This window comes from Diabrotica undecimpunctata, chromosome 2 (assembly GCF_040954645.1).
Source record: "Diabrotica undecimpunctata isolate CICGRU chromosome 2, icDiaUnde3, whole genome shotgun sequence".
Lineage (NCBI taxonomy): Eukaryota > Metazoa > Arthropoda > Insecta > Coleoptera > Chrysomelidae > Diabrotica > Diabrotica undecimpunctata.
Window position 1 is genome coordinate 125,500,211 of NC_092804.1, and position 21,517 is coordinate 125,521,727.

Consider the following 21,517-nt stretch of genomic DNA (forward strand, 5'->3'; position numbering starts at 1 on the left):
TTTTTGGAGTCTTTATACTAAACAAAATTGCTTTCTCGATTGATCTTAATTCCGCCTAGATATTTACGCCGGAAATAAACAAGACTCTTTCCACTTAGGTTGGTGGTAAAATATATGCTTCACTTCACGATGGGGCGCCGTAAAAAGCAGACGCTTTTATTGTAGAAGTCCGATTTTGCGATGGGGCGCCATAAGAGGCGGACGTTTTTATTCTATAAGTCTGACTTCGCGATGGGGCGCCGTAAGAAGTAGACGCTTTTATTGTGCAAGTCTAAAATTCGTCATCGGGAATTCGCTAGTGTAACGGTCAAGGAGAACAATTTAGGGTCTAAACGAAGAAACATCGCTCAAGTTTTGAAAACCGGCAGTTTTGCTTAATTCCATGAATTTTGGTTAAAAGAAGGTGATTTGAGCTCAATATGCGATGTGGCAGTTAATAACTATTTTGTAAGCTGTATTCTGTGACAGAGGACTAAATGACAGCGTCTTGAGGGCTAGAAAAATTGGCATGGTTTTGAGTGAAAAATAGGAAGCCGATTTAAAGAATACATATTGTTATCATTCAGGATAACCTAAAGTACAGTTGTGGTGTTTGATTTGATTTCTCCCAGGTTTTGTTCTGCATCCATTTTGTGTCTCCCATGGGTCGGATCTATATTTTAAAGTTAGTGGAACAGTGTGTTTTTATTAAAATGTAAGGTAACAAACTTTTTTAATAATTTGAAAAGAAATAACTAGCCAATGGGGCGAGTAGTTTTTGATAATTTTTTCTAAAGAAACGTTTATCGTTGATATAAAGCGATTTGCACTTATGTTAATTTAAAACGTTTATAAATAAATATAAGTTTTATATACCAGCTAATTGTCATATTTTAGTTTCTTTTAAATAAAATTAACTTTTGATAACTAATTAATAATTCAGGAAAGTTTGGAAGTTCATTTCGATATATGAGAGTTAGTACATCTTTTTCTGTCATTTGGTACATAACCAGAGTTTTAATTCTGTTTTGTTAGAAAGCACAACTCAATGTAATGTTTGTTGATAAATCAGATATTTTTTGTAATGACCGTTTATGTACAATAAGCATAAATATGTAACTTTTCTTTTAAACTAGCAGTTTAAAATTATTTCTTTTAAAAATGTATTCACTCTTAAATTTTTTAGGAAAGAAAAACATTTTTTTATAAACAGTAAGAGATTTTTTTTAACGGCATCCTAATTATAAATAGTATAGGATTTTTCTTGTTAGTGTTGCCCAGGACATCTCTTTAAGTATTTTTTGATATCTTTTTCGTAGTTAGTTGTGCCAGTTCCCTCCAGAAAAAGCAATCCTTATTCACGACCTAGCTCTCCAACCAAAACACGAGTAGCCGTTCGCAAGTATTTCAATTTATTTGCTTACCCTGTCTCAAAGCCCAGTAATTGTTCAGTTTCTCCTTTCAACCTCCACTAAGCAAATAATTATTGTTAGAATATTCTGCCACAGTAAAATGGAAAAAATTACAAATTAAAATATTTTTTGATTCTGGTAGATTAGTTTTTCCATTATATAAGAGGCTAAATAAACTAAGAAAAAAGTAAACAAGCAAAACAATGCGATTATGGATGTTTCGTTTGCTTATAATTTTTAGGAAAAATGAAATAGAACCAAAAAACAAACACATTTAGGAGTCTATCCCTGCATAATATATTCTATTTGTATAGCATTAAGTGTACACTTCTGTCTGCAATAACCGTAAAAAGCTTCACAGGTGTTGTGATCAGTCAATCTTTGTTCAACTGTTACGATTCAACACCATAAAACAGAACAGAAACACACAGCATTCTTACTTTTTTATCAAAAAAGTCAAAACGAAATCACAATATTTTCTCAGTAATTTTAAATAGAACACCCTGTACTTTATGTCACTATAGAAGAGTACCATTACCATATTTCAATTTTTGTTTAACATTCTTATATCTAAATTTATTAGTTTTTGAGATACTTTTATTTCATTGTTAATTAGGTGCCTAAATTTTTACAAATTTTAAGTAAGCCATGACTGAATTGCATAAAACTGACAATTCACCATTACTAATTATTAATCCAGTAAACAATGTAATAATGTAAAACCGAAATAAAAATAATTTATTATTAATAAATTTTACAAAAAAAAAACACAAACATAGAGAAAACATTTATGGAAAAATTCAAAACTACTTTTAATAAAATATTTTTAATATTTAATTAAACAAGATCCTAAAACACTTATGCAGGCCTGAAAACGGTTACTGAATGAGACACTTACATTATGAAACCTTTGTACACTAACACTTAGAAGTTCATTTCGTATTCTATCTTTCATCTCGTTACTTTTTATTGAATGTATTTTATAAATTTGTAACCCCAAAAATTGACTTGGGCGGCCACGCTACTAGTCCATTTCTTCCAATCTATTTATCAGGAAACTGATCGTGAAGTTCACCTTGAATCAATGCATTATAATGCATTGGTGGGGCCCCAATGAAGCACCGTCATACAAAAATCACATTTATTCACGTATACGAAGTGTAACGTCTGCCAATAAAGTGGGCAATTGATTTACTAAAAAATTTAAATACATATCATTATTTCGATTTTCTTCAAAACAGTATGGTCCCACAACATGGTCACAAACAACAATTTTAGAGACTCTCTAGTTTAACTGTGTGTATCTATGCGATATGGATTAGTTGTGACATAATAATGAAAGTTGTAACATTTTTTTTATAATTAGATTAGTAACTAATTATTATATATTACTTTAAGATTAATTTTAAAAACCTTTTGCCATTACCGCAGCTACGACAATGGCCGTATCTAAAAATCTCCTTTTTGAACCTCGCTGAAACGAATTAGAGGTGTCGATATAGTACTTTATGAGAATGTAACGGTACTTTAGATTTTGTATTTTTATAGACCTAATTCTTCGATATCTTTCAGCTTTTTTATTTCTTAAAAGAAGTACCGAAACCTGCAGATTACTTGATGGCTGCTTTGTTAGAAATTTGGAAGCAATCGTCATTTTTTTTTGGAACAAAGAACATTTAGGCCCCTTTTTTTATAGCGCTAGGAAGGGACAAAATTTGTTAAACTTCTTATAAATAGCTTTACTTTAAAGAGAATCAATATGGTATAGTTTTTGGCCTTTTTGCTTCCCTTTTTAAAAAATACCGTTATGTTTATTTGTTTCGGCCGAAAATGAAAATAAATCGGTTCTTGTTAAGAGGTAGTTCTTTAAGTGAGGATGATCCTGTTTTAGGGGATAGTTTGTCCAATTTGAGAAAAAGAGGATCACTTTTCGTTGGGTAATCTAAGAGATTAGACTGACTTTTGGCTGCGCCGTTTAAGAGTTTGGACGTATTTCTTTCCCTGAGAATTCATCTATAAGTGTGTACATACACTTCTATTTTATCTCAAGTAGTTTGATCTAACACCCGAGTAGATCAAATATACATTATAAATTAACTTCAGTGTTGGATACTAAGTTGAGTACATTTTAAATTCAGTGCGATTTAAGAGGCAACATCATCTAGAGTTTCTGTAAGTGGTCTTACTATTAATATTAGCTCCACTTATCTTCAAAGTAGAGTAATCTACGGGCTATTTTCGACAACATTTTCCTGATCGGTAGTTAAAGCTAACTACCGATGAAATCAAATCCTTTAAGGAACAACGGTTTCATCAATTGCACTTTTCGGAACTTTCATATCTTCTCATTAACAAATATAATTTACAAAAATTTATTATTTAAATAAAAGCTGTGCGAGTAGCTTCTTGTGAACCAAGTGTGGATTGGTCGTTATTTTTATTTTTGGTCAAACCGATTTTTGTAATCTTGTCTTTGTACTTCTGCAATTTTATTGTAAATTAATTTAGTATTATATTGTACTTGCCATAAATTATTACTTTTAAAACCAATTATCTCGAGATAAGCCTAAAACATTAACAAGAGATATTTATATGATCTACTCTTTTGGATCTTTTTTAAAACATCAAGTGTTCCTTAATGTTATATTTTATTATTATGTGCATGTGTCTATGTCTATTATATTAAAAGATTTTGCATTTTTTTTCATGATAGGGTAGATTTATTTGTATTTCTTGTTTTTGGAATTCACCCGTCTCTGGCGATTCAGTTTTTAAATATATTTGGTTTTGTTTACCTACTGAATTTTATCTATCTAGTCCTAATAGATCGGAGAGGCCTTAAAATCAACATTTCAAAGACAAAGTGGATGGCAGTTGGAAAGATCAATATAGATCAAGGTCTGATTTCTCTTAATGGAGAGGAGATCGAAAGGGTAAATCATTTCAAATACCTTGGCAGCTGGTTAAATGTAAATTGTGACTCTGATGAAGAGATAATAACCAGGATCAAAATATCACGTAAGGCTTTTATGACCTGGAAACCAGTTTTATGCAACAGAAACCTGTCGATGAATATTCGTAAGAAGGTCCTGAAATGTTATGTGTGGTCCATCCTATTGTATGGTTGTGAGACATGGACGTTAAAAACCACAATGCTAAACAAGTTAGAAGCATTCGAATTGTGGTGCTATAGACGAATCCTAAAGATATCGTGGGTTTCGCACACTTCCAATGAAGATGTTCTTCAAATGATCAATTCAAAACGTCTGCTCATAAACACCATAAGGAGAAGAAAAACAGAATACTTCGGCCATATAATTAGAGGAACTAAATACCATCTACTTCGCCTTATAATAAAAGGAAAAGTGGAAGGAAAGAGATGGATTGGTCGAAAGAAACTTTCATGACTGCGTAATATTAGACAATGGTGTGGTTCCACAGTAGAAGAATTATTTCGCGCAGCAGCCGACAGAGAAACGTTTCAGGAAATTGTAAACATGATGACGGCCAACTTCTGAATACGGACACGGCACTCAAAGAAGAAGAAGTCCTAATAAGTTTCCTAATGATAGTATATCTCTGAATATTTGCTAATAAAAATATTTAACTATCACGATATCTTCGACCGGGAGCAAGATCAGGCTGTATATGTTTGTAGGTAAGTAGGTGGACGAATTCCACCGAACATATTATTTATTATTTGTTTATGTAGTGTGCTGACCACCTTTATTTAATAATTAACTGTGAATATCTTTCCTCGTATTTGCTCTCATTACCTATTTATCTCTCCTTATCTCTTTTCTTTTCTAAGGTTTCTTAATTTTCCCCTATGTAACCAAAAAAGTAAAGTGGCGCCCTTTTTTTATCTTCTCTTATTATTGGTAATTTTACCTTGCCCTTTTGTTATCTATTCCTCTGTCTTTTCTAATCCATCTTATCTTGTCTTATCTTTATTATTTCTCCTGTTGGATCCATTTCTGGTTCCAAAAGCTAGTTTCGAACACTCGACTCGCTCTCCACCAACCATCTAGCTGCCGTTTGCAGTGTCTCTATTGGTAACCTTTGTAGCACCATCCAAGAAAGGTTTCTGAGGTTACAAAGCTATACCTAATAACAGAAATATTTTAATGAAACATGGCTTCATCTCCAAATATCATTCTGTTGATTGATTTTATCTAAGGTCCATTCATAAAATACGATTGTCTTTTTAATCTTCCTAAATTAATTTTTTAAGCATTTAAATACGGTAAGGGTGCATACTGTTTTTTGCAAGAGTTGCAGAGTGCATTCTGTTTTTTGCAAGAGTTCTTTGTGGTAGTAGGAGTGGAAAATTAGTTCTGTTTCTTTGGAAATACTCCATATACTTGTATGTGGATTTTCAGTAACTACTAGTAACACATTTATTTCGTTTCACAGTACCCTTGGTCTCTTTGTGCTTTTTATATATAACTGAACCAGTGTGGTTAAACCGCTTCTTTTATATTTCAAAGTTTGCTGTTATATGTTGTAACCTCTCTGGAAACCGTTCATGATAAATTCTTACTGATACTCATGTCTTTTTATTTTAGTCCCCAAATATCCAAATCATATCTACCACTTCACCAACAGAAAAATGTATCTTAACAATTAAGTAAATTTATACACAAACAATTATGGTGAACTGTCAATTTTAGACAATTCGGTCATGGTTTACTTAAAATTTGTAAAAATTTAGGCACGTTAAAAATATCTCAAAAACTGATAAATTTAGACATGGGAATATACAATAAAAAAGGAAATTTGGTAATGGTACTTTTCAGGTATGACAAAAAATACAGGGTGTTCTATTTAAAATTACTAAGAAAATAATGTATCTCCGTTTTGGCCTACCCTGAAAATGTGAACCTTAACCTTATTAACTTTTCTTCCTATCTATTAATATAAGAGATCTACTGAGCTTTATCATACTAATATTATACTATATTATATAATAATATATTCTATATATTATATAATGATATATACTATATTATTATACAAATCATGAATGTGTTGCTTGTGTGAGTCCATTTCAAAAGGTGAAAGAAATAATAAGTTAGACTTACTCACAATCAATTTAATTTAACTAATCGGACGACCGGTTTCGCTTTCTACAATATGCAAAGCATCTTCAGGTCACGATACAAAGTTAAAATGCTGAAAACAATAATCCCATATTAGGGTGTTGTATAATAAAGATAAAAACATAGGTAGGTGATACAAATTATATAAATTACAGTAATTATGCCAATATTACATGTCTGTGGTTTTATAAATGAATAAAATAATAATAATAAAATGTTTAAGCAGACAAGGTAAGACCCACAAATTGGTAACATCGTCTATTAAACTGTAATGAATCAATAAATAAATGAACAACTAAATAAACATTACTTACATGCCGGTACTCTATTAATTGATGGTTGAAAGAACATGGTTCAAACTATCTTGGATTGTTGATTGGAGAACTCAGGTTAACTATTGTAATTGTTTAACAATGAGTTCTCCAATCAACAATCCAAGATAGTTTGAACCATGTTCTTTCAACCATCAATTAATAGAGTACCGGCATGTAAGTAATGTTTATTTAGTTGTTCATTTATTTATTGATTCATTACAGTTTAATAGACGATGTTACCAATTTGTGGGTCTTACCTTGTCTGCTTAAACATTTTATTATTATTATTTTATTCATTTATAAAACCACAGACATGTAATATTGGCATAATTACTGTAATTTATATAATTTGTATCACCTACCTATGTTTTTATCTTTATTAGACAACACCCTAATATGGGATTATTGTTTTCAGCATTTTAACTTTGTATCGTGACCTGAAGATGCTTTGCATATTGTAGAAAGCGAAACCGGTCGTCCGATTAGTTAAATTAAATTGATTGTGAGTAAGTCTAACTTATTATTTCTTTCACCTTTTATATTATTATAGTTTTTGAACATTTTTGAAACTATATACATACATTATATATAAATATATATATATATATATATATATATATATATATATATATATATATATATATATATCTATATATATATATATATATATATATATATATATATATATATATATATCTATATATATATATATATATATATATATATATATATATATATATATATATATATATATATATATATATATAATGTTTTTGATGGGTTGGAGTCAATAAAAGGGGCTATTGGTTAACTATTTAATATCTCGAGCTTTCAATTGTGTTTACAATTCTTATCAAGAGCTGCTAAAAAAGACAAAATATCTTACAAAGTTGAACTATAAAGAAAAACATTTTTTGTTAATTCACCAAATAAAATTAGTTTCGTTAATATAAATTGCTGCAAATACATGTCAAAAAGAATTAATACTAAAATGCCCTTATCTAATAAATTCTTCCCTGAAATTTTAATAATTTTGAAAACATTTTCTTAACAAAAAAATAATTGAATTTATAAATAGTTTAAAGTAGCAACCAATTACAAATAAGCCTTAAGGTCATAAATGCCAACTTAAAATGTTTACCTTTGACAATTATATTGTCAAAAATAAAATTTTGTTTAAAAATTCTTTTTTGTTTAGTAACAAAAAAGAAGAAGATGTATTCACCATTGATAGATGTCTGAAAAAATGTAACAGATATATGGAAAATTAAATAAAAATGTGATATTTTTCAAGTTTTATATATAAATTATAAAGAAATAATATAATTATAAATTTTGCTTAGGTTTTGAATTTCTGATCTTTTGTTTAAACTATTATCACTTTTGCTAATACAAACCATTTCCAAAAAAGTCCTTTTCAATTTATTACTTTCTAAAATAATAGAAAGTAATAAATTCAAAAGGACTTTTTTAGAAATGGTTTGTATTAGCAAAAGTGATAATAGTTTAAACAAAAGATCAGAATTCAAAACCTAAGCAAAATTTATAATTATATTATTTCTTTATAATTTATATATAAAACTTGAAAAATATCACATTTTTATTTAATTTTCCATATATCTGTTACATTTTTTTAGACATCTATCAATGGTGAATAAATCTTCTTCTTTTTTGTTACTAAACAAAAAAGAATTTTTAAACAAAATTTTATTTTTGACAATATAATTGTCAAAGGTAAACATTTTAAGTTGGCATTTATGACATTAAGGCTTATTTGTAATTGGTTGCTACTTTAAACTATTTATAAATTCAATTAATTTTTTGTTAAGAAAATGTTTTCAAAATTATTAAAATTTCAGGGAAGAATTTAGTAGATAAGGGCATTTTAGTATTAATTCTTTTTGACATGTATTTGCAGCAATTTTTATTAATAAAACTAATTTTATTTGGTAAGTTAACAAAAAATGTTTTTCTTTATAGTTCAACTTTGTAAGATATTTTGTCTTTTTTAGCAGCTCTTGATAAGAATTGTAAACACAATTGAAAGCTCGAGATATTAAATAGTTAACCAATAGCCCCTTTTATTGACTCGAACCCATCAAAAACATTAATATATTTTTTCCAAACGAGTCACAAGTACTTCTTTTTTCTTATATATATATATATATATATATATATATATATATATATATATATATATATATATATATATATATATATAACAACAAACTAACATTATTTACTTTATACTCACTTGACTGACTTTATATTTTGATTCAAAACATTTTTCTAATAAATCATATCACATAATCTCCCGCAGATACAAAAATTTTACCCAAAATTTTTTTGTTGTATTTTCTCGATAGAAAGTATAAAATTGCTGACCTTACGAACGGTATTATGTACTTTGTGCTCACAAGTAGCGGATAGGTCATAAAAGCAAGGTGCCATAATTTATTTTTCACATCAGAAAGCAGTAAAGCCCGTCCGAAAAATACACGGGAATAATGTCAAAAGAAAATATATTTGTTCAGTTTTCGGTATCGCAGAAAGTTATAACTGAACAATTAAAATTTTATAGAACAGACGGCGAGTGGTATAATGAACAGTCATAAATTTCGCTATCTCGTTTCCAATCAAATTCTCTGGGGTAGCGTAACAATAATTTTAAATGTTTATGGTTAAAAATTATTTTTAGACCACTTGAAGTTAATCTTTTTAAAAATCAGTCAATATGTAATAAACTTCAGCCAACATTAAGTGCAATATTTTAAATTTAACTCTCTTATGATAAATATCTATACCGAATGGAAAAAACAGACCAGGACGGATGTGTAAAAAAAAACAACTACATTTTAATATAAAAATTATTATTATAAGGGATCTAGTGAGCTTTATCACAATAATCAATTATCCTGTATATACAAAGCTATGCAAAAATCTCGAAAAAGACATCTGGAAAAAAGACTACCGAATAGTGGTTATGAGCTTTATAGGAGTAAGCGGTTCATACAAAATCGAGAAAGATCAGAGAAACGAAAGAAAAAGTAAGCTTCATGGTAATCTAAGTGAAGACATCCGTGACTGAATTCGGGAACAAGTAGCAGAGACGGTCAGAACGGTTAGATTGGAAAAACCGCCTTTACCTGATAAGGTAGCATTTGAAATAACTAAAAACATCATGGGGAAAACGGAGCAATGGGTACAGGACACTACGAACCATCTACTACGAAAAGGCAAGCGTTTCTAAGAGAAATAAAGATGGTAAATCAGATTTTAAACCCAAAACCAGACACAGAACTAGATGACCAAGTGCATAGACCTATCTGCCTATTAAATCCTTAGGCAAGGTCTTTAAGATTTTTGTAAAGACTAGGCTGAAAAGGAGAATAATATAGATAGGATGCATATCGAAATGCCAGTATGAGTATAGAAAATAAGAATCTGCGGTAGACGCCATTAGCAGGATTATGGGAGAGATATCAATATGTAAGAGTAGATAGATCTTAATACGAAGAAAACAAAGTACATGGTAGTCAGTAAGCGCGAAATATTAATTACACAGCTTTTGGTTAACCAACATCCAATTGACAGAGTGGACAGCTACACATACCTTGGTACCAACATTAACAGCCAATGGGATCACTCCAGTAAAATAAAACAACGCATAAGAAAAGCGAGATCGGCGTTCATAATGATGAAGTCTCTTTTCAGAAGTCACGATTTACCACTTGCTACCAAAATCTCTCTTATTAGATACTATGTATTTTCTACGTTATTATACGAAGTAGAGGCCTGAACACTTTCCGAAGCTTCTAAGAAAACTCGAGGCATTCGAGATGTGGTGTTACAGACGTATTTTAAAAATTTCATGGAAGTATCGTGTGACTAATGTTGAGGTCCTACGTAGAATAGGCAAGGAATGCGAGATTATTAACACCATCAAAGATCGCAAACTAGAATATCTTGGGCATGTTATGAGGAATGAACAGAGATACGGCTTGTTACAACTCATTCTTCAGGGCCAGTTATTTGGAAAGAAAGGACCAGGGAGAAGAAGAATATCTTGGCTTCAAAACCTGAGAAAGTGGTTTAATACATCAACAACCGGACTATTCAGAATAGCAGCAAGCAAAGTTAGGATAGCCATGTTGGTCGCCAACATTTGGAACGGATAGGCATCGTAAGAAGAAGAAGATAGATGTTGGTTTTTGTTTTTAGATATAAGGAACGCTTTTATTAGCGCTATCTGGAAACTATCGTCAGACTACTTTGTGACTTAGAAATATCACCCTATCTACAGAACTTGGTGGGGGACGGGACTAATCTACGGATAAATACATTAACATTGCGAAGGGTAGCTATATGAAAAACTCTGCAGGAGTGAAGCAGAACTTCGTCCAACGGCCATTGCTCTGGAACGTACAGTATAATAAGGTTTTGAAGTAAAGGCAATAGTATACGCGGACGACATGGTGATTGTGATATAGAGCATAACGAAAACAGATCAATAATGAGAAGAGGGACCGAGCCCGCAACAAAATAAAGACGTTGATCGAAAGTAGAGATCTGATGCTCGCAGTGAATGAAATTAAGGCTTTGATGCTCAAGGGTCCAAGAGAATTTAAATACGTGATTGGCAAGGCAAAGCAGAGGAGGTCTGTAGCGCTAACAAGGATTATACCAAACGTGGGAGGACCAGGGACTTTCACAAGGAGAATCCTAATGGAGGTAGTGTACTCTAATAACAAAGATATTACGTAAGGTAGCACGCGTATACTAAACAACTTGAATAGCAGCTACAAAAGCAATCGCAGGTGTGTTATCAATTTATCAACTGATAAAGGAAATGGTGGATAACTACGAGAAGAATATACAGCAAAATATACTAGCTATAAATATAAGCATAACGAAGAGGCAGAAAGAATGATCAAATGAGTTTGGGACTGCCTGGGTAAAGGTATTAATTCCAAATACTGCAGAATGGATAAAGTTTATTATAACAAGAACAGGGACTACTTTTTCACCTAGTTTCTACCAGAGCACGGCTGCTTCATGGCTTACCCAGATAAAATTCTACGAATGGAAACTCGTAGCAGCTCGTGTGTAGTTGGGGTTGTATACTTAGGGAGAAAATAACGTATAAATGCAATTTTATATTCCCTTCAAAGTATGGCATCTCAGTTTTGCCGCTTATTTTCTCTAAAAAATACCTTTTGACTAAGTGGTTTTAAAAAAGTAGGTACTTTACAATTTTCGTAAGTTAAAGTGGTACAAAAGACAAAAATTAGACCCACCCTTACTGACGATTTTTAATAAGGCAATAGACAAGCGAAGTTTTTTGTATTCCAACTAACAAAATATTAATGCGAAAAATGTGATCACTATAAAGTATTGACGAACATATTAACATAAAAGCAGAGGATGGTAAAGAAAAAGAGAAAGATAAAGACGCTATTATTTTCATGGTAGCTAAAAAACCGTTTTAATCACTCCGAAATAATTGGTTAGTACTTTATACCACAGGACAAAATACATAAAATTATACGTTACTTAAGAAAAATTGACCACCAACAACCATTTCAAATATTTAGTACAAAACTAAAATCTTTTATTCGGAATTTTAATACAAATATGCAAAAAAAGTGAATACTGTTTTTGTGGCTGTCAGGAACTCAAGTAAAATTTTTTGTTGCCCTTATTTCTTATTTTCCTTAAAAAACATGTGTAAGGTAGGTACATTTGCCTTAAATGATGTAAACAACATAAATATATCACAAAATAAACACAATTCTTCAGTAAAAAATATTTCTAAGAGAATTTAATTCTTAACTTTAAGCACTTTGTATAAAGCCAACATAGAAAAACATAAAACAATAGTGAAACAAAAACATGTTAATTTAAGGACACGGTATAGGCATTACTTACCCGCTCGTGAAACTTGACCTTATTTCCAAAGATCACGATGAGAGGGAGGCATCTGAATATAAAGAAAATTTCATTTAGTTAAAACAGGGATCTCAAAAACTCATATTTTGCACTAATTTCAGACTAAATATTTATTTTATAAACTGTTAAAACTATTCTGTATGTGACTAAAAACGGTATTGTTAAATAAAGGGTTGTATAGCAATATCAGCTATAGAAAGATAGATTCTTAAGAAAAATGTTCTTTCTTATATCAAAGGTGTCACTGACAAAATCGGCAAAATTCTTAAAACAAGAGGAGTATAGACAATATTTCCCCCCAACAAAAACTTTTGTCTCTTGTCCGATCAATCAAAGACAACATTTTAATTGAACAGCACGAAGTTTATGAAATTCCTTGTGCAGACTTCCCCCGATCGAATATAGGCCAAAAAAATCATAGAATCCAAAATAGGATTTATGAACATTCCATTTCTGTTCACAATTCTAATTCAATTTCAGCTCTAGGTCAACACGTTCTTCATACAGGTCACAAAATTGATTTTAAAAACTTCAGAACCATAGCCCCCGCTATGGTTAGGAAGTTTTTAAAACTTATACGCTTCTATAAACTAAGAAATATCCGAGAAGCCATAAAAATTGAAAAAAGGCCAAATTGTCTCAATAAAAGAGATGACGGCATACGGTTACCTTCGTCATGGAGATCTCATAAAGAAAATATCGTCCGCTTCACCTACGAAATCAAAATTCTACTGTCAGAAATGTTCGCGCCAACCTCCCCGCCAATTCCCACGCTAACCCCCACGCCAACCACCAACCAAACCACGTCAACTCGACGGTATAAATGAATCGTCCTCTGTTCTTAGTGGCAGTAATGCCTTGATTAGTAATCAGTGTGATAGTGTCTGTTAGCAACATTCGTTGCTCGATGGGCGTAATCATCCGGGTGCATCAGTGGTTCATACATGATTTTATTTTTCACTTCGCACTATATGAAAACTAAAATTAAGACGTTTTTATTTTTTATTTGAATATTACGATTATGTTGCTCTTTGGGCGTAATCATCTTCATAACACCCTTGGTGCATAAGTAACTATTAAAAAATTGTTTTAAATTGGTAATGAAGCGCCTATTGTAAGGCGGGCGCTCATTTTTACAATGAGAATTTAAACCAGCCAAACTTTGTGCCGTAGATCTTGTTTCTTTCTTTTATATACGCAGCACCCGTCCTGTCATAGGCGTTTCATTAACGATTTAACGATTAAAAAATAATTTTTTAAAATGATAAAAATAGGCTCAACATACTTATCGGGAAATGATATAACAAGTTTTAAACTTAAATTTAGATCGTTGATGAATTCAACAATAATGTTTTTTTTGTGTTTTTGAGCCCTGAAAATCGTAATTTAGCGTTTTTCTCAGTTTGAAATTACTTATAACTCAAAAACAATTATGTTTACAAAAAAAAATTACAAGAGATTTGTTTTATACAGAATAATCTCAAAAATTAAAAAAAAAATCCGAGCCGAAAAAAGTTATTTCTACAATTTGTTTAAAAAAAATTGTTTAAAAAAATTTGAACTATTTTTCGCCTGAGCGACCTCAGCAATTATGCAAAAAAAACTTCATGAGAATATTTTTCCGAACGAATTTGAGCTTTTCGCCTTGTCTAGTAATAGGTTTAACCTATATGATTGTAGTTAGAATTATTTACATAAAAATATTTCAAATAAATGCAAATTTGCTGAAAATAGGGGCAAGTATCTTAACCCACTTTTCTCGTAACATTAAATTTTTTAAAAGCTAATCGCTTCGAATCAATCATTTTTCGGTAAATTTGGCTAATGCAAACACATTAGCTTCAGACTTTAAAAACACGCCCATCGATTAAATCTAAGTAGGTCTAATAATTCCTGATTCAGTTCATAGAAGTGAATTTTTGAAGTAGTTTTAAAAAAGTTAGTCTGCGATTAGATTAAAATTGATAAAATGAAAAATAATAACAAAACTTAACTTTCTATTAAAAATTGTTGACCGTCGGTTTAGATATGTACGCCAAAACAAAATACTTAAAATCCAGAAACTTAATAGGCGTGTCAAGTCATCATATAGTTTTAAGAAAGATTAAGAATATTACTTGCATGCAATACATCTTTTTAATTTTTGAATCTTGTTTATGCTCATATAGAACTGGGTGGTCAAATTGACTTTGTTAATATTTGCAAATTAACTTTGGGAAGAATTTCAGAAGCCACCATCTTTAGAAGATTAATAAGAACTGTTTAAAAGAGAGCTTGTAAAATTTTGACGCAATAAATTAAATAAAAAATAAAAATCCATGATTTTACGGTTTTTACCCAAAATTGGCTGAAAATTGGTAAATATATAGAAAATATGTCAAAAAACAAAGGCTATATGGTGCAGAGGAGTTTATCTTAAGCAAATAATATTTCTTACAATGTTTTCAAGATCTCGATACTTTTCGAGTTTCTTATCATTATTACTTATCTGAAAAAGTCATTGTTTTGGACGGATCATTTTTAATAACTTGAAAATCTTAGATATAACCAAAAATACATAAAAATAAAAAATGAGCCTCTTGAAAAAACAAATCGATTGGTTTTTTTCTAATTTTTAACAATGATATAAAAACGAAGTTACTGCTTGACGAAGGTGGTATAGGCCTTAATATTATACACTCATGGCCAAAAATATCGAATATTTTGGAATTTTCAAATTTTTGTTTTTTCAAAATAAATTTTGGTCAAGCAAGTCGTTTATTGTAAAATAGAGTTTATTTTAACAATGTTTAATGAACAATTTTAAGTTTTTATGCGGAGAAAATTGTGAAAAAAATAAATGTTTAATATTAGGTAAATAAGGTTATTTTACTCTAAACTTAAATGATAATTTAATTTGCTTAAACAACTGGTTTTAACTAAAAGAAGTGCATGATAAGTAACGAGTATTCTCCCTCTAGCTCTTATTACTGCTTGCATCTTTCTCAGCATGCTTGCAAGTAAATTTTGGACATATCCTTGGAAAATTGCATTCCATTTATCCTGTGCAGCAAGCCGAAGCTGCTCTATCGTATTTGGAACGGGATTTCTTTATCGTATGCTGCGTTTTAGGTGATCCCACATGTGCTCTATTGGATTTAAATCCGGGCTAGACGGTAGCCAATCCAATCTTCGAATTTGGACCTTATCAAGATAATTACTCACTATGGCAGCGGCATGTGGTCGAGCATTATCGTGAATTAACGTGAATTTTTCATATCCAATGTAACCCACATATGCCAAAACATGATCTTGCAGGATGTTTTAAACGTAAGAATCACCAGATAACTTCCACAAGTGCGGTACGTACCTCCCAACTAATAACTTCCCAAAGAATTATGCCATCAACTCCAAAACTAACGGTCTGGGCGAGACTGCAGCTGGCGAATTGTTCTCCAACTCTTCTGTAGACGTAGTTTTGACCATCTGGCTTCCATAATAGGATTATGGTCTCATGAGTGAAAAGAACGTTTTTCCAGTTGTCGATATTCTACTAAATATGTGTTCTTGCAAATTTCAAACGACGAGCTTTATGATTTTGGATAAGACGTGGAACTTTGGCGGGGCGTCTGGGCTTTAAATTTGCTTCTTTTGATCTTCGTCTAACTGTTTGTGAACTCACATTAACTTGTCTAACATTTAATAGCTCATTTCTGAGGTGCATCATTGTCAATGAACAATTTCGTGTAGAATCAAGAACCAAAAAACGGTCATCAATTGCGATTGTGTACCTTGGGCGTCCTTGACTAGGCCTTCGTACAAAATTTCCTGTTTCGCGGTACCTCTTTAAAGTATTTGAAACTATAGATTCAGTTCTGCTGAGACGTCGTGCGATAGCTTTTTGTGCATCTCCTTCCTCCTTCCTGATACAAAATTACAATATGTGCTGTTTGGACTTCATCGCAGTGGCGAATTGGTGGGATACTTGTTTTAAACTTAGTTAAATCAAAGCAATATTTAATTAAACTTAATAAATTAAACTAAAAATAACCGAATTAGTATGATTTTTCCTTTACGTGAAGAAGGATTTTTATGATAAAATGTACAAATGACACTAACCACTGAATAAACGTCAAAATAAACATCAAAATATTTTAAACCAGTTGAATACATCAGCCTACTATATGAGTATTATCAGTAATCTTAAATTATTTTGAAATAATATTGACTACAAAAAAAAAATTGTAAAATTCCAAAATATTCGATACTTTTGTCCATGAGTGTATAATACGTGGAAGTATAGGCCTTAACCATTTAACATTAAATAACGAAAAAAGGGTAGATTTTTCGAGGAAAGCTGCACAAACCGTTTTTAAAGCACATAAACAAATCTTTAAAACAAGCTATGGCAAAGGTTGTTAGTGTAAACATTAACAGTATTATCATAAAAACAAAGAGGTCGTCTTACTTTTTAGGATAAAAAATCTAAAATAAAATTAAGAGTTTTACCACAAAAATAAAAATAGAACGTAATCCTAATAATATTATGTTTAACTATAAATGGGTACTTACAGTCGGTTTTTATAATTTGACCAATTTAAAATAGATAGTTTTAGAAAAGAAAATGATTTAACCCGGCAACTCTATTGTGGGGTGAAAATCAGCCACGTCGTTCATTAAAAATAAACGTTTGCTTTTTAAAACAATGGCAACATTGCCAGATTCTTCTGGCGCCGCGAGTACCTTCCCATAATATAATAGACCTTGTATTGCAGCATAAATATTTTAGACGTTAGCAAAGCTTTCGACAAAGTTTTATAAAGGACTAATTTATAAAATGAGAAGATACGGTTATAGCGGGTCAATGTCAAGACTAATCTCTTTGTATTTGATCAACCGTAGTTTCAGACTTCGTATAGGATAAGTCCTGTCCGAACTTGAGAAGTCGGAAGCTGTATTACCACCTCTGCTATACACAATATACACAGCCGACTTACCTAGAACACCAGGAAGTTTATTAAGTCTATATGCCGATGACAGAACGAGCATAGCGGCCAAATACAGAATTATAGACATTGCGGTAAACAACTTGCAAACAGCGCTAGACGATATCGAAGAGTGGAGTTTAAAAGGGACAATTGCATTAAACTCCGAAAAAACGCAGGCATTATTCTTCAAAAAGAGACACCAACAACCGGAGAAAAAAGTGAAAGTGTAAAACGTTCCCATCGAGTGGAAAAGCGAAGCAAAATATCTAGGGCTAATCATGGATAAATGCTTAACATTTAATAAACACGTAGACATCACAATACAAGAAGCCAATACAGCAAAAGTGTCAATAAAAGGACTCTCAGGAAGAAAAAGCAGACTGCAAATAAAAACAAAAATAAGAGTAATAAAAATAGTATAATTGTTCTTATACTAACATATGCATCTTGCGCATGGAGACACATAAGTAATACAACAAAAAATAAAATACAGGTGCACAAGTGGCACATAACAGCAGCTTAAGAGAAGCAGCTCTTGTACGGAGATACGTTGCAGAAAGATTACTATTTAGAGAATTACAGCAAATTAGAGTGACTGAAATTATGAAAGAAAAAGCAAGGAAAAAGTTTGCGGAACTAGAGATAGTGGAGTGAGAAACAACAGATAGTGGAGTAAAATTAATCGAAACCAGAGAGAAAACCAATAAAATATCAGAGAAAAAATAAAAATCACCGAAGAGAATATAACAAAAAACAACAATAACAACACACAAAGCGGATAGTTTGTAGTTTTATAAAATATTGGACAAAACACAAGTACAGTGTAGGCCCAGGTAAATCGATAATTAAATGTATACACTAATTATGATAACTGGCGAAAGCCACAAAAAAATATTAACAAAAACCTTAAAAAACCCGGCCAAATAAGGCCCAACCCCTTCTCAAGTCAGGTCTTCAAAAATCAGTTCTAAGTATACTTTATTTTGAAGTCTTTTGATATAATGCCTTCAATCAATACTTGACATAAATTAATTTTAAAATTATTAATAATAATTAATATTTATTACTTATGATAGATATTTCGATATTATTGCTCAAGTAAAATATTCCAACATATTTTAAACTAGTTATTCCGAACACATGACTATCACATATTGCATTTTTTTTTAATATATCAATTTCCATACTGTAACAAAGTTAGCTCACGTTAATTTGAATGTTACAAAATTATAATTTAACATTAACTGTAATCTGATTTGCCAGAATATGAAGTCAACAATTTTATATTCGAATAGGTATCCTCTTTTGGTGTAGTATTAGTTAAATTAAATATTTTCCTTTTCCCGAAACATATAGGCCAATATCTCTTACTTGTAGTATGTGCAAAATGCTAGAGAAAATAATAAATAACAGGCTCATATGGTATCTGGAATCAAAGAAACTAATTATACCAGAACAAAGTGGCTTCCGAAAACGTCGTTCTTCTGTAGACAACCTTATTGATGTAGAATCGGAAATACATGAGGCTTTCGTAATCAAACAACACTGTATTGGAATATTTTTCGACATTAGTAAAGCCTATGATTCAGTATGGAAATATTAATTTTGAAAACGCTCAGCGAATGGAAAATAAGTGGTAATATACTCAAATACATATCAAACTTATTAAAAAATAGACAATTTCAGGTCAGAGTAGACGGCGTATATTCCTCGACAAAAAATCAAGAAAATGGTATACCACAGGGCTCGAACCTTAGCACTACTCTGTTTCTTGTAGCTATGAATTCTATTACCGCAAAAATTAAACATCCTGTAAAAGCTAGGCTATATGCAGATGATTTAGTCATACTTTGTAAAGGAAAGAACCTAACAATCATCCATAACCATGTCCAAAAAGCCATAAATCAAATTGAAGAATGGTCATTCACAAGTGGTCTTCAGTTCAATACTCTCAAAACTAAAGCAGTATGTTTTACGAAAAGTCACCAGATACAACCTAAAAACTTATGTTTAAATGGAGAACAGCTTAAATATGTAGACGAAGTTAGATTTCTTGGTATGATCTTTGACCAAAAACTAACTTGGAAGAAACATTTAGAATATTTAAAAAAGACATGTCAGCCTGGAATAAATTTGTTACGATCACTCGCAAACAAAAAATGGGGCGCCGACTCTTCTACATTACTACATATGTACAAGGCTTTAGTACGCTCCAAACTGGACTACGGCTCAATTGTTTACAACTCCTCCAAAAAATCGTACTTAAAAACAATAGATGTTATTCAAAATACAGGCCTGCGAATTTCCTTAGGAGCACACTACACAAGTCCAATACAAACTCTATACTAGGAAACTGGAGAGATTCCACTCGCATTTAGAAGACAATATCTAAGTCTTTCTTATGCCGCAGCAGTATCGACTTATCAAGATAATCCTGTTGTACACAACGTATTCGCTGACCGCTTCAAAAGTTGTTTCCAAACTTCAAATCGAACTGATCACCCTTTCTATTACCGCCTACATACCTACTTGTTAACAATGGGTATCCATTTTCCAGACACCTACGACATCTCCTCAATTCAAACCCCTCCTCCTTGGACAATTCGACTTCCCTCTACTGGCACCAGCTTATTGCGCCTAAACAAATCAGAAACGCCAGCAAGTCAAATTAATCAAGAATTTCTAAAAATATTAAGCAAATATGGTAGCTGTTTCAAAGTTTACACCGATGCCTCCAAAAACGAAGACGAAACAGGGGCAGCAATCTACTCATCAGATTATACAGAAGCTTACAAATTACCTTCATATACAACAACGTTCTTAGCTGAACTGTATGCGATACTAAAAGCACTGGTTCTAATAGTTAACAAAAATAAAAAGAGAAATATCATTATTACAGATTCTCTCAGCTCAATAATGGCATTAAACCAAGTCTACGGTAATCATCCACTACTCCTCATTAAAAAGGAACTAAAACATGCAGAAAATATGAACATTAAAGTTAATTTTATATGGGTACCGTCACATACTGGAATCGAAGGAAACGAGGTTGTAGATAAAATAGCAAAAAATGCACCTACTAACCCAAACGCAGAAGAGAATACGAAAGTTTTTCACACCGATCTGAAAGCATTCTTTAAAGAAAGGATTAATTCAATATGGCAGGATACATGGAAGAACTCCCCAAACAAGCTGTACGAAGTTGATAAGAATCATAAAAAATTTCCAAAATTTACCAATAGAAGACAACAAGTAACCTTCACTCGCCTCCGGATTGGCGATACTCGGTTAACTCACGACTACCTACTAAAACGTACTGATAAACCTGTGTGTGACATGTGTAAAAGTGTCTTAACGGTAAAACATTGTTTATTGCAGTGCCCTAAGTACGATGTGCAACGCAAAATGTATAACATACCATCAACATTAAACAGTGCTCTTGGAAAAGACAGTAATACTAAAAATATTTTCGACTTTCTCAAAGACTGCAAGCTGATATCAAAAATCTAATTTACTGTGTATAGATCTAGGTTTATTTCTATTTATGTATTGCTATAGTTAATATTCTATTGTTAAGTTCTAACTCTGTATCACAATCCATACACGCATACAATTAATAACCCTGCGTGGTTGATGCGTCATATAAGGAAAAAAAAATATTTTCCTAGTTGAACCGTTGTAGATTTTTCTCCATGTTAATTTTCATACGTGTAGTATAATACTCATCATATGTTTTAAAAAGCTTGTTAGATTGATTTTATTATTATAAACCTTAGTTTAAAAGCTTGATTCAA

The 21,517-nt window shown here is 31.4% G+C and overlaps 1 protein-coding gene across 4 annotated transcripts in view; it reads right to left on the reverse strand.

Moving 5' to 3' along the window:
* The window catches only part of LOC140434852 (5-hydroxytryptamine receptor 1-like), a 1,076,278-nt gene that overhangs the window by 426,019 nt on the left and 628,742 nt on the right, over window positions 1-21,517 (reverse strand). For 2 of the 4 annotated variants that reach the window (XM_072523426.1, XM_072523425.1), the window contains one exon: window positions 12,736-12,787. The exons of the other annotated variants lie outside the window; for them this stretch is intronic. The gene's annotated coding sequence lies outside the window, so the exon portion shown is untranslated. The remainder of the gene's footprint in view (window positions 1-12,735; window positions 12,788-21,517) is intronic. 4 annotated transcript variants of the gene reach the window in all.